Source organism: Mustelus asterias, chromosome 22, assembly GCF_964213995.1.
Source record: "Mustelus asterias chromosome 22, sMusAst1.hap1.1, whole genome shotgun sequence".
Lineage (NCBI taxonomy): Eukaryota > Metazoa > Chordata > Chondrichthyes > Carcharhiniformes > Triakidae > Mustelus > Mustelus asterias.
The window spans coordinates 68,536,278-68,551,810 of NC_135822.1; positions in this window are offsets into that span (position 1 = coordinate 68,536,278).

Consider the following 15,533-nt stretch of genomic DNA (forward strand, 5'->3'; position numbering starts at 1 on the left):
AATACTGTAGATGCTGGAATCTGAAACAAGAACAGAAGATGGGCGGGTTCGGTGGATTGGCCATGCTAAATTGCCCCTTCGTGTCTGGGGGACTGGCTAGGGTAAATGCATGGGGTTGTGGGAATAGGGCCTGGGTGGGATTGTGGTCAGTGCAGACTCGATGGGCCGAATGGCCTCCTTCTGCACTGTCGGAATTCTATGATTCTATGATAACAGAAAACGCTGGAAAATCTCAGCAGGTCTGACAGCATCTGTGGAGAGAGAATAGAGCCAACGTTTCGTGTCTGGATGACCCTTCGTCAGAGCTCTGTCTCAAAACGTTGGCTCTACTCTGTCTCCACAGGTGCTGTCAGACCTTCTGAGATTTTCCAGCATTTTCTGTTTTTGGTATGTGTGAGTGACAAGGACATACTTCATTGCCTATAAAGATCTTTTCACATCCCAAGGTGATTATCAGTGCTATAGCAATGCAAGTTCTTTCTTCTCCTCCAGATAGCATCATTGATTCCTTAAGTTTAAAGTTTATTTTATTAGTGTCACAAGTAGGCTGATGTTAACACTGCAATGAAGTTACTGTGAAAATCCCCTAGTCGTCACACTCCAGCACCTGTTCGGGGTACACTGAGTGAGAATTTAGCACGGCCAATGCACCTGACCAGCACGTTTTTCGGACTGTGGGAGGAAACTGGAGCACCCGGAGGAAACCCATGCAGACACGGGGAGAACGTGCAGACTCCGCACAGACAGTGACTCAAGCTGGGAATCGAACCCGGATCCCTGGTGCTGTGAGGCGACAGTGCTAACCCACTGTGCCACTGTACGATGGGACAGGACAAGGAGGCAGACCCCAATTCAAACTCAGCCAGAACGGGGGATTGAATCCTGTGCTGTTAATATCACCCGTATCGCGCACTAACCATCCAACTCAACTCAGGGGTCCCACTCCTTCCTCTGACCTTTGGATCATATTCTACAACAAGAACTCTGCCTTTATGTCCGAGTCCCGGGGTACTGATTCCAATTGTAGTCCCCCTCCCATTACCTTAGCTGACTCAGCACAGAACAGAGTACCTGTAGTGCCAAACTCCTCAGTAGTTTAACCAAATACTGCAATTTAAACTATTCATAGCTTTCACTTCCTTCTGATGTTCCTTTTCTTTACTCTCAGTCTGATTTTGAGACAGTCAATTACCTTTCTGTAAAATCAATCCTTTTCTTTTCACCATTACTGTCGCATTATCCGTGTAGTGGGTGAAAAGCAAAAAAGAGATAACTGGTTGAATGCATTGTTGGACCCTGAGGGAGCTAAACGACTTGCAAACTTTTATAATGCTTTTGTATCTTTTTGAAAAGGCATTTCATCTCATCATCACGTTGCTTTGCAGTGCTGTCTTGTTCCTCGGTAATGGAATTAGTGGCATTTAGCCCAAGGCAGGGAGTGACAGAGCTGAGCGCCATCAGATCAAGAGCCAGACTTTCTGCTGACAACATGAGCAAAAGAAAAGCCAAAGCCCTTATTTGCAAATTGCTGCCACTATCTCTGCATGTCATTTCGTTTCAATTTTTGCATGCGGCTTGTCAGAAAATACCGTCAAACACCGCCTGAAGTGTAAAAGCCCTCTCCCACCGCTCATCAACACTGGCTGGACCAGTCACCACCCCTCCCTGCACCCCCCCCCCCCCTTGCCATAGTCTCAACCTTCCCTACATCTCCATAATGCCCTACAGCACGACCTCGCTCTGAGGTGGCTTTGCTCCTCCAACTCTGGCCTGTTCTGCTTCTCCGATTTTGATCGCTATACTGCAAGGAAAGAAGAAATAGAAGCAGGAAGAGGCCATTCGGCCCTTCAAACCTGCTCCGTCATTTAGTAAATCATGGCTGATCTGATTCTGGCCTTAACTCCATTTTCCGGTCAACCTCCCCCCCCCCCCCCCCCCCCCCCCCCCCCCACCCCACCCCCACCTCATAAGCACTGACTCCCATACAGATCAAAAATATGTCTAAACATTGGTGGTCATGCCTTCAGTTGCCCCCACCCTAATTTTGGAATTCCCACCCTAAGAGTTTCTGTTCTTTACCTCTTTCTCTCTCTCCTACCTCTGATCAAGTTTTTCATCACAATTCCCCTTTGAGGCTCCAGTTTAATTTCTTTTGATGCCCTTGGGACATTTTACAAGGTTAAAAATGTTATCTAAGTGCAAAGCCATTGTTGTTAATGCAGAGAGTAGCAGAGCCAAATAGATGTAGAGGCTGGAATTTTCCCAATAAAGGACTAAGTGTCCGAATGGCGAGAAAACCGGAGTGATCTGCATCGGTTTGTCCAGTGTGGACCAAACTGCAATTGTCCCACACTTGGTTGTTTTTTGGGAGGGTGGTGAGTTGTGTTATGGAAGGGTTGGGGCCTAAACACAACAGTGAGCCTGGCTGCAAAGCGATCGGGCGCCATTCTGAAAGGGTGCCCTGATCTCATAGTGCACTGGAAGACCCCCCTCCCTCCTTCCACAGACCTTCCACCTGCAACCCCCGATGACATGTTGCACCTCCTCGTCCCCAACATGGATCGCCAGCATCAGGGCACTGGGGCCCTCCCAATGGGTCCCCCTTCATGACCTCTTCACAAACTCCCTTCATGCCCCACCCCTTCATGCCCTACCTATTCATGAGTCCCCCGTCACAACCCCTCCCCTTCATGACCCCCTCCCTGCTTAGCTCCCCCACCTTGCATCGCCCCCCCTGTCATAGCTCCCCCTTCATGACCTCCACTCAGGCCTCATCCCCACAGGCTCCACCCCCACTCAGGCCCCACCCCCTTGGTGCTGGTGCTGGCACAACTGGCAATACCGAAACAGCATTGCCAGTATACCAGGCTATGTCCCCAAGCACCCAGGGGCTTCAATGGCCTCTGAGCCCCCTGGCGTGGCCATCATGCCAGGTTCACGCCATGCTCGAGGATCGGAAAATCACAGGAGCTGGGAGAATCCGGCGTTGAAAGGGCTAAGCATATTTAAATAGTACTTTATATATGCTAATCAGCCTCGAGCCCTTTCTGGGCATGATCCAGTTTGTGCCAGTAGAAAGGGGACCGGGCCGACCCCAAACCATTTGGTGTCGGGTTTGGAACCCATTTTTAGGCCTGCGCGCTATTTTTCCTGATCAGCACGATCTGCACCAGGCGTGGCGAGACCAGAAAACTGCCCCTGGAATGTCCCAGTGTTTTCATCCTGCAATTGATCTCAATGCCCAGAGGAACATCAAAGTTCCTGCTTAAGGCTGACCTTGTTCTGTGCTGGTGAACCTGGTCTCGGTCACCCATCACTGAACAATTCTTCGGGTTGAAATTTGGCTGTGAATTTCCTGTTAATTTCTATTGAAGCACATAGAACTGGATATCAGATGTTGTGCAGAACATACAGCTGATACCACAGCACCTGTTCTTCACTCTTAGCCAAGACCAAATTTGACTATTAATTTCACTCATATATGAAGAATTGTGCATTGATTGAATGACCTTGGGTTGTCATGATGTGGGAGCGGAAACAGAAAGAGGGAGCTTTACTGCTCAAGTTGCTTGGAAATTGTTTTCTTTCTTCTTTTTCCTTCCATACTTTTTTAAAAACATTTTTGCAAAGGGTTGTTTGTGTTTGAGCTCCAGGAAATATCTCCGCAGTCACAGCTCCCCCGTGTACAACTCAGTTATTGTGGCTGCATATTTATCTTAAAAATCGCAGAATGCAATTTCATGCATAGTATTACGATCCCAGCTGATGTTAATATTAGATAAGTCAAATCCCAGAGTGAAACCTGGCTTGTTGGATCCTAACTTCTTTTTGAAATCGTGAAGTTACTGCACAAATACACTGGTTCGTGTTGATGAACTTTTAACGCAAAGGATAAAACATTTATGAAACCAAAAAAAATGAACTGTGTTACACCAAACAAAAAGGTTGGAAAGATCTCAATACAAACACAAGAAAATGATTCAAATATCCATAATTTCTTCACCTCCACCGATATTTTTATGGACACATACAAATTCGGAAAGATAAAACAATTTACCAATTGTCTGCCTGGTGCAGGTCGTACATGTGAACTAACTGGCGACAGGCCACACTCCAAAACAAATGACAGATGCGACCAAAGCAGATTCTCTTGATTTCTCTCAACAACCCACCCAGAGGCTTGCCACACCACAAGCCAACCAGCCTCACTAAAACTCTGTCTTTCTCATGAGAATTTCCAATCTCCATGTTGGAAGAACTGGCCTCATCATTCCCTTCAAGCGTTTCTTGCACTCCGACAGCTTCAACAAGATTCCACTACCAAGGTTTCAATCTCACCTTCCGGGGTTCCTTTCCCTTGGTTCCCCTTGTACGCTCATGCTTCACCACCCAAGCACTCAGTCAGATCCTTGGTCACGCCAAGCAGAGCACCACTGCTTCAAAACATTACCTTTGCCCTTACAACCCACAGCACAGAGTCACTGACCACGGTCTGCTCTATCGGATTTCCTCAGCATCTCTCAAGTTTGCTTTGCTACAGATCTGCATCCCAAAGCTCTTTCTTTAACTTGGAGCCTTTTTTCTCCGATCCTGTTGTTTATCTTTACTCAGTCGGATCTATCACTGATCTCTGTCTTTCACTGACTACTGACTTTCCTCTGGGACCTCCTTCTGTCCCACTCACCGGTTTGGGTCTTTCTCCTTGGTTTGCGACCTTCTCCCTGTACCCCTCCACATGTCATGCTCCCTGGGACCCCTTCTCTTGAATGGCACACTGGTCCCAGGTCACCTAATCTGCAGTTCCATGCCATTTAATCTCTTTTTCATCTTTCCCTTGTACGCAGGTCCGATCTCCAGTCTGAATGTGTGAAAATGATCAAACTGCACATGTGTGGCCATTTCATAGTCACCGCACATGTAGAAATGCCAATACCCACATTGTCATCAACTTCAGGAAGCGTAAAGGAGAACATGCCCCTGTCTACATCAATGGGGATGAAATAGAAAGGGTCGAGAGCTTCAAGTTTTTAGGTGTCCAGATCACCAACAACCTGTCCTGGTCCCCCCCATGCCGACACTATAGTTAAGAAAGCCCACCAACGCCTCTGCTTTCTCAGAAGGCTAAGGAATTTTGGCATGTCAGCATGTCACCAACTTTTACAGATGCACCATAGAAAGCATTCTTTCTGGCTGTATCACAGCTTAGTATGGCTCCTGCTCTGCCCAAGGCCGCAAGGAACTTCAAAAGGTCGTGAATGTAGCCCAATCCATCACGCAAACCAGCCTCCCATCCATTGACTCTGTCTGCACTTCCCGCTGCCTCGGCAAAGCAGTCAGCATAATTAAGGACCTCACGCACCCCGGACATTCTCTCTTCCACCTTCTTCCTTTATGAAAAAGATACAAAAGTCTGAGGTCACGCACCAACCGACTCAAGAACAGCTTCTTCCCTGCTGCTGTCAGACATACCTTGCATTAAGTTGATGTTTCTCTACACCCTATGACTCTACAGCTATGACTGTAACACTACATTCTGCACTCTCTCGTTTCCTTCTCTATGAACGGTATGTCTTGTCTGTATAGCGTGCAAGAAACAATACATGTATGTTAATACATGTGACAATAATAAATCAAATCAAATCAAATCAAACTCACAAGGAACTGTAGTTCCTGAACTGTGACATTAATTTAAACCTAAGCTAACTATTGGAGTTTGTTACAATAAGAAACTGAGAACAATATAAATACAACTTTCTATGTTTTAGATCATCTAAGATCATCGCTAATATTGCAGTCTTTCTCATTATGCTTGATTATTTAACCCTGAAAGACTGAGTGTGATTGAGGAAATTGCATGCATGGGACATAAATAATTAACTTCCAGTACCCAAGAATAAATTATTTCAAGTGTCGAATAACTATTTTGAACTGGAAAAGACAAGAATGACTCTTCTGACGTCAGGTAACACACAACAATACAGTTAGCCCATTCATCACTTCCATCCCAATTCTCCTCCTACACTTAGTGGTGCGCTAAGGTAGACTTTTTCATCTGCTTTTATGGCTAGTTATCCCTGGAACAAGTCACTAGTCTGTCACCAGAGGCTTATTGTTTGAGGGGCGCCACTCCGCATCAAGTGTGTCTGCCTTAGCATGTTGGAAGGATTTTACAGGCTGCCACTCGACCTGTTTGGCCACATTGTGAATACACCTTCCTTGGCCATCACATCCTGGGGATGGGACTTGAGCCTGGAGCTTCTGGCTCAGGGGCAGGGATGCTACCACTGCGCGAGAAGACTTCCCATTCATCACTCAGAGACCCTTAATCAATGAATATCTGGTGTGTTTTTTGTACTCAAGATACAAATCTTTTTTCCTCAAGTACATTATGAACAGTAACACCAGTTATGTTTCAATGAAAGTTGCAGTGCGATTGAAGGAACAGGTTTGATTTAAGAAAAAAACACATCTGCAGTTAACGAATGTGCAAGTTGCAGAAGACTTTCGGTACCCACAAAGGATAACTTCCTGTATTTCATTACAGTGATGTGTGCCATTTGCAAAACACCATGCTTTGGTTCTGTTTTTTTCACAGTTGATTGATGTTACAGCAAGCACAATATAATGTCCTGTTCTTAAAATCAAGGCGATAAAAGCAAATATTCCAGGGCAATAAAATCAAATGTTCCACCCAACCACTGACATCCTCAAAGGAGGATGTTTCCACTTGTGGGGGAGATTTTATATATATATATATATATATATACATATCAGATAGTCACTCGTAAATTCAATAGAGAATTCAGGAGGTACTTATCTGCCCACGGAAGGGTTCAAGTGTGGAACTCGCAACCGTACAGAGTAGCTGAGGCAAATAGCATAACTGATTTAAAGGGAATTTAGATAATCAGATGTGGGAGAAATGGATTTGCTGATTAGATAAAGCAAGGTGGGAGGAGGCTGGTGTGGAGAATAAACAGGAGCCAAAATATAAATTGGACTTGATTCTGAACTGAAATTTCTAATGACAGGGAAGCTATCATTAACTATCAACCCACAAAGAGCATCATACCGGACTTGGCCTATGTGCAACTTTAGTTCCACATTATTGCATTCACCCGTCATTCTTGCTCAGTGCTCTGGCAAGAAACTCAGTTGCAAAGACAATTCACCAAAAAAAAATGTGACTGCCACCATCTAAATGCAAGTGTAAATGCAAATTTACCAACCTCAGTGGGAACTGTTCTTGAAGAGAGTATGGACTGTTTTTTGTATTCTCGCCTGTTCTTTGGCCTGTATGTCCTTTGAGCCCAGATCCTTACTGGGAGGGTATGGGAAGATTTCCGAAAGAAGGAGGTTATTCAGACCATCATGTCTGTGCTGGCCCAAAATGGGGTTTCCAGTCCAATCGTATCATCCAGCTCTTGGTTCGTATCCATGTTGGTTACAGTACCTCAAGAACATCGATGTGTTTTCGAGTTGATGAGCATTTCTGTCTCTACCATCCTTTAAGGCAGAGTTCAAGACCCCCGTGATCCTCTGGCAAAGAAATTACTCTTCAGCTCCCCTTAAATCCTTCCAACAATTATTTTAAATCCATGTCCCTGATTATTCATCCCTATTCCACTCTATCTCTGCCCCTGCTATTTTTATACACCTTAACTAAATCTACCCTCAGCCTCCTCGGTTCCAAATAAAATAATATAGAAACATAGAAAATAGAAGCAAGAATGGGCCATTCAGCCCTTCGAGCCTGCTCTGCCATTCATTTTCATAAGAACATAAGAACATAAGAACTAGGAGCAGGAGTAGGCCATCTGGCCCCTCAAGCCTGCTCCACCATTCAATAAGATCATGGCTGATTTTTTTTGTGGACTCAGCTCCACTTACCCGCCCGCTCACCATAACCCTTAATTCCATTACTGTTCAAAAATTTATCTATCCTTGCCTTAAAAACATTCAATGAGGTCGCCTCAACTGCTTCACTGGGCAGGGAATTCCACAGATTCACAACACTTCGTGTGAAGAAGTTCCTCCGCAACTCAGTCCTAAATCTGCTCCCCCTTATTTTGAGGGCATGCCCCCTAGTTCTAGTTTCACCCGCCAGTGGAAACAACTTCCCTGCTTCTATCTTATCTATTCCCTTCATAATCTTATATGTTTCTAAAAGATCTCCCCTCATTCTTCTGAATTCCAGTGAGTATAGCCCCAGTCTACTCAGTCTGTCTTCATAAGCTAACCCTCTCAACTCCGGAATCAACCTAGTGAATCTCCTCTGCACCCAATCCAATGCCAGTATATCCTTTCTCAAGTAAGGAGACCAAAACAGTACACAGTACTCCAGGTGTGGCCTCACCAGCACCTTATACAGCTGCAATATAACCTCGCTGTTTTTAAACTCCATCCCTCTAGCAATGAAGGACAAAATTCCATTTGCCTTCTTAATTACCTGCTGCATCTGCAAACCAACTCCTTGAGATTCCTGCACAAGGACACCCAGGTCCCTTTGCACAGCAGCATGCTGCAATTTTTTAACATTTAAATAATAGTCCATTTTGCTGTTATTCCTACCAAAATGGATGACCTCACATTTACCAGAATTGTACTCCATCTGCCAGACCCTCGCCCACTCACTTAGACTATCTATATCCCTTTGCAGACTTTCAGCATCCTCTGTACACTTTGTTCTACCACCCATCTTAGTGTCATCTGCGAATTTTGACACAGTACACTTGGTCCCCAACTCCAAATCATCTATGTAAATCGTAAACAATTGCGGTCTCAACACTGATCCCTGAGGCACACCACTAGTCACTGATCGCCAACCAGGAAAACACCCATTTACCCCCACTCTTTGCTTTCTGTTAGTGAACCAATCCTCTATCCATGCTAATACAATACCTGCAACACCGTGCAGCTTTATCTTATGCAGCAGTCTTTGGTGCAACACCTTGTCAAATGCCTTCTGGAAATCCAGATCCACAGGTTCCCCATTGTCCACTGCACATGTAATGTTCTCAAAGAATTCCACCAAATTAGTCAAACATGATCTTCCCTTCATGAACCCATGCTGTGTCTTACCAATGGGACAGTTTATATCCAGATGTCTCGCTATTTCTTCCTTGATGATAGATTCAAGCATTTTCCCTACTACAGAAGTTAATCATGGCTGATCATCAAATTCAATATCCTGAACCCGCCTTCCCTCCCATATCCCTTGATCCCGTTAGCCTCAAGAGCTATATCTAATTTCTTCTTGAAATCACATGATGTTTTGACCTCAGCTACTCTCTGTGGTAGTGAATTCCACAGGTTCACCACTCTCTTGGTGAAGAAATTTCTCATTTCATTTCTAAAGGGTTTACCCCTGAACCTTAAAGAATGACCCCTGGTTCTGGACTCCCCCTCCATCAGGAACATTGGTCACGATTCTCCCATCCCGACCCGCAACTTTCCTGGCGGGTCGGGGTGGGAGATGCGCGTCGCCGGCCTTGTTCTGGGATTTGCGCATGCATCGGGAATGCATGCGTATCTCCCAGAGCTGGCGAACAGTCGCAGGCCAGACCATGCTGGAAACTGACAGGAAGGCAGGAATGTAGTTTGAATCTTTTAAAAATATGTTTTAAATGTATTTTAAATGTAATTATCGGGAACTTACTGGTCCCGATTGAATCTCCCACTCCGCCAGGAGTACTTCATTCCGGCCGGGTTCAGACTAGCTCCCCACATTTGGTGAACTAACGGGAGACCCCGCTGGAATGAAGGGGGGGCAATCGGGGCCTCCAAGAGGTGGGGCGGCGGGGGACTGGTGCCCCCTGGGCCTGGGCACCCTGGCAGTGCTAGCCTGTGCCTCCTAACACTGCCCAAGGGACAAAGTGCCCATGCCCTGGGGGCACCTTGGCAATGCCCTCCGGGGATGGGGCCTATTGTGGGCGGGGCCTAGGGTGATCGGTGGGTGGGGGGTCCCGCTGCCATTCCGAATTGCGATTGGTTTGGGATGGATGGAGGGAAGCGATCGGGGTGGGCTTGGGGGGGGGGGGGGGGGGGGGGAGGGGGCAGAGGTATCTGGCCCCGGGGGGAGGTCAGCAGGGGGGGTTGTCTGCCGGGTGAGGGGATGGGGGGAGCGCCACTGCTGGAGGACAGCGATCGGGGATGGACTGGACAGCGGGGCACTCCGGGGCAGGAGGGGGGGGGGGGGGGGGGGGGAGTCAGGGCTGGCCCAGGAATTGTTGTGGGGGCTATGATCGGGCCATGGGGGTGCTGGAGGGGCAGCACTGCGGGGGTCCGGGCTGGCCAGCAAACAGGGAGACTGATAAATTGGGGCCAACGCGCATGCGCAGAATTCCAGAATTGTCAGACTCCGGCACGAATTAGTCCCGTCCCCCTGGGTTTTTAATGAGATTTACGATTGGGACCTCTGCAGTGCACAGAGTGGGAGATTCGGGTGAGAAGTTGAGCTGACAAAACAGTTGGGATCCAGAACAGTTTTCCCACTAATTCAAAGAGAATCACGGCGAATCTTTCTGAATCTACCCTCTCTAATCCTGTTTGAATTTTATGAGCTTCTGTGAGATGCCCTCTCACTATTCAAAACTCCAATGAACATAATCCTAACCAACTTAGTCTCGCCTTGTGTGACAGACCTGCCATCCCAGCCTGATAAACCTTCGCTGCACTCCCTCTATAGCAAGGACATCCTTCCTCAGATGAGGACACTAAAACTGCACACAATACCCCAAGTGTGGCCTCACCAACGCCCTATACAATTGCAGCAAAACATCTCTATCCCTCAAATCCTCTCACTGTGAAGGCCAACATACAATTTCCTTCTTTACTGCCTGCTGTACCTGCGTGTCTATCTCTCCAATACTGACAGTATTGTCGTAAATGTCTTTGTACCTGCGCAACTGGAATCACATCCTTCCTGTAATGCAGTGACAAGACTCTGCAGTATTCTAGCTGCACTCAAAGAAGTGTTTTACATAGCTCCAGCATGACCTCCCTAATTTTAAATTCCAGGCCTCAGCCTTCTTGGCCCCCTTTTCTACCTGTCCAGCTCCCTTCAAGGATCTGTCAATGTCCTTTTCACAGAATTCTGCCATTTGTCTTATTTTCCCTTGCCTTGTTTGTCCTCACCAAATGCTCACAGTACTGCAGATTGAAGTCCATTTTTCAATTTTTCTGCCCATCTGACCAGTCCATTGGTATCGATCTGCAGGCCGCACAGTTCTGGTTTCCTTCCTCGCTCTCAACCATAAGGCCAATTTTCATATTGTCTGCAAACTTCTAAATTATGCATCCTACAATAGGCAAATTAACCATATACAGACATGAAAGCGAGCAGTAATTGTTAAATTATGCATGCATAAATTTGTCCACTGAAGCAGAGAAATGTTCGCAAGAATGGAACAAGTGAGAAATAAAAATAGCAGGTCTATACAATTTCATTCTGTTCAATCACCTCTTATGTTTAAGAACCACACCTGAATATAGTCAGAGCTATTAGCATGGCTCAGTTGATGGTCTTTTGAATAAGAATCTACTCACTCATAATAAGAAAGACGCTGGAAGGATGGAAGGACTGTGAAGTCCCTGGTGCCGCATGAGAGACTGATCCTGAGGGTGAGATTGCAGCAGATTGGGGATAGATTGGATTGGATTGAGGAATTGCCGGACTGGCAGAAAGCAGAGGGTTGGGCTCTCTGGGTCCTTCTCTGGCTGGCGAAATGTAACTAGCCGGGTGTCGCAGGGGTCAGTCCTTAGACCTCAACTGTTTACAATCTGTATAAATGATCTGCAAGCTGGGACAGGGTGTAACATAGCAAAATTTGTGGATGATACTAAAATAGGTGAGAGAGCAGGATTTTACAGACGGATATAGATTATAGATAGGCTGGAAGAATGGGCCAAAATTTGGCAGCTGGAGTTCAATGTGGATAAAGTGTGAGGTTATCCATCTTGGCAGAAAAAATAGAAAGGCAAATTATTACCTAAATGAAAAGCAGATTCAAAAATGCGTCCGAGTGTCTATGTTCATGAATCACAGAAAGTGGGTATGCAGGGGCAGCATGTCATAAAAAAGGCAATTGGGATGTTGCCATGTATTGCAAAGAGACTGGAGTATAAAAGTAGAGAAGGGTTGTTGCAATTGTGTAGGGTGCGGTGAGACCACATATGGAATATTGTGTCCAGTTTTGGTCTCCTTATTTGAGGAAGGATGTGGTGGTATTGGAGGCCATTCAGAGAAGGTTCACCAGATTGATTCCGGGGATGAAAGGGTTGACGTACGAGGAGAAATTAAATAGTTTGGGCTTGTACTCGCTGGAGTTTAGAAGGATGAGAGGGGATCTGATCGAGGTATATAACATTTTAAAGGGGATTGATAAAGTAAGTGTGGACCAAATATTTCCTCTTATGGGGCAATCTGGAACAAGAGGTCACAGGTACAGGTTGAGAGGCGGTAGGTTTAAAACTGAGATGAGGAGGAACTACTTCTCACAGAGGGTGGTGAATTTGTGGAACTTGCTGCCCCATAGCGCGGTGGAGTCTGAATCGTTGAATGTTTTCAAGAAGGAGAGAGATATATTTCTAATTTTAAAAAAGGGGATGAGGGGAACAGGTGGGGAGGTGGATTGGAGACTAGGGAGAGATTAGCTATGATCTGATTAAATGGCGGAGCAGGCTCGAGGGGCCAGATGGCCTACTTCTGTTCCTAATTCCAATGTTTCTATGAGATGGGAAGAGCGAGTACAACCAATATTGTGGGTCATATTATTGAAAGAGTCTGTTGTTGATGTGGCATTTCACATCAGTGTGTCCAGGCACTCACAAAAAGATGCATGCAAAAATACTGTAAACTACTGGAAAAATGTCAATCCTTATATATAGTACACTATCTGTACTCTTTATAGAAAAAATATTGCTCTGTGAAAGTAGGTTCCAATAATGGCACCGCTTCTGTGATGGTGGTAGTTCAATTGATATAGATATATATTGTTTTCTTTATGTTTAAGGGGAATATTTAAAAATTCAGTTTTATTCTACAGGTAGATGGTGTGTTTGGAAACATGTAGCTCAGATGCTGCAAAAGCAGGATAATAACTCATTTTAGTGATGGAGTATTTATTTAGATAGACTTTTGTTTACTTAAGTTCCCCTGAGATTTCTGATTAGAATGATTGACAGGGTCATGTGGTGAGGTGGTTTATGTGTGGTGCTAAGTTTGTAGCAGGGAAAGACTGAGCAGTTGCAGGTCTGCTAAAGTCAGAGGCACGTGCAGGCAGTTTCTGAGAGCTCACTCTCGCTCCACAATATCTCTCTGAAAGCTTCAAGGCTGTTAACACAATTTACAGCAAGTGTGCCTGGGTTTGTTAAATGCACTCATTTGAAAGTGGTTTTGATCTACGCATGAGACTGGAACTGGAACAGTCACAAGCGAGAAAGTAAAGTTGCTTTCTTTCATTTTTAAATGTTTGTTCAACTGTTAATGGTTAAGCTGCTTCATTTGTGAAGGGGAGGAACCAACCTTCACTGAAATGTAAGGCTGAAGACACCCACATGCTCACTGCTTCACTCCAACTTCTCAGCAAGCTAAAATGACAACTTAGGACAAAAAGCTAAGCTTCCCTCCCTTTGGGGATAGAGAAATGTTAAAGCAATGGCATTCTATTAAAATGTTAATTACATTTGCACATTAAAATTAATTGGGGCCACTTTGACCTGAAGCACGCTAACTGAAATGTGATGTTAAATACAGCCGTAGTTTACAGCTCTGTGAAGAATGTTCAAAAAATACATTCATGAAGTCACCTTTTGTACCTATTTTGTGTTGCTATATAAAAACAATCAAGCCTAATAGGTTTTGACAGCACTAATTGATTGCATGAAAACAGCACAAACAGGCAAGAAGAGGAAAATTTAATATTTGGTGCTCAGAAAAGATATAAAAAGACTTTCACATGCTGGTTACATCAAGAGTGGTTGAGCTGTGGGAATGGTGAAAATGGCATTGATATAAAATTGTGTATATAGTGTTAGGGTACGGCACGGTGGCACAGTGGTTAGCACTGCTGCCTCACAGCGCCAGGGACCCAGGTTCGATCCCCGGCCTCGGGTGTCTGTCCGTGCGGAGTTTGCACGTTATCCATGTGTCTGCATAGTTTTCCTCCGGGTGCTCCAGTTTCCTCCCACAGTCCAAAGATGTGCTGGTTAGGTTGATTGGCCATGTTAACTTGTTCCTTTGTGTCAGGGGGATTTGCAGGGTAAATACGAAGGTTTATGGGGATAGGGTCTGGGTGGGACTGCTGTCAGTGCAGTGTCGATGGGCCACATGGCCTCCTTCTGCATTGTAGGGATTCTATGATATGAGATCTGAAACCTCAAGGTATATTATGAAGTTTGACTCGATCCAACTATTTACTATTTTGGCATGAATGTGAGTATAAGGTGTTTCACCCCCAAGTGTGATTCCATTGACATACTCGGAAGTTTTTATCAAGACAAACATTATTTATCAACACAGTTTAACAATAACAAATGAATGAGCTTAACATTTATCAATTGAACAATACTTAAACATGATAATATACAGTACTTAACTGCTGACCTATCCCTATGCGTTTCAGTTCAAGCAATATTCCTCTTATAGACTTAAAACCCCTCTTCAAAGTCAGTTAGCTACCCCCACGCTTACGTACTTGTACTTGTTAACAGTCCTAGAGCCTTTTGAACACTTCTGGAAAGAGAGAGAGAGTGAGAGAGAGAGAGATCTATCTTCTGACAGCCGAAACAGCAGCCTCGAGAGGCAGAAAGCCACCTTTTGCTTCTTTCAGGACCAGACAGAAAACTGAGTGTTTCAAAACAAAAGAGAAACTGTGTATCTTCCCTTCAAGCTTAGCTTTTCCCATTAACACACGACTCTGTCTCTTGTCAATCAACCTAATCAAAACCCTGCTCTGAAACTCCAAGAGACACCTAAGTAAATACAAATGCATTAACTCTGTTTAGACGAACACACCATCAGCTAAAATCAGTCATTATCCTTCCTTCTCAATATTTGAGCTACCTGTTTGCCAGATAAATTGGCACCATGTAAAAGAGAGCTGAATTTTAAACATACTCTCTGCAAGAAACATGATAAGAATACATTTCTTAAAGGCACAGTATCATCACAATAGTTGGTGAGAATGTAACATCCCTGCTGTCTGGGACCTGCTCATATTGGCATTGCAGACATGGTGCTGAATGCTTAACAAAAGATTGCGTGGGAAAGGTAGATTTCTGATGAACAATAAAGTAAAGATTTATGGGGATAGTGTGGATAAAAGACATTGAAATGCCCATTCAGCCATGATCGTATTAATGGCAGAGCAGACTGAACAGGCCAAATGGCCTACTCCTTTTTCTCAGTTCCTATAAAACCCATTTTAACAAAACCATGGACAAGCAAGCATAGTTCCTGTGGTCATGTGGTCTCCACTATATCGGAGAGACCGAACGTAGACTGGGTGATTGCTTTGTTGAGCACCTTTGGT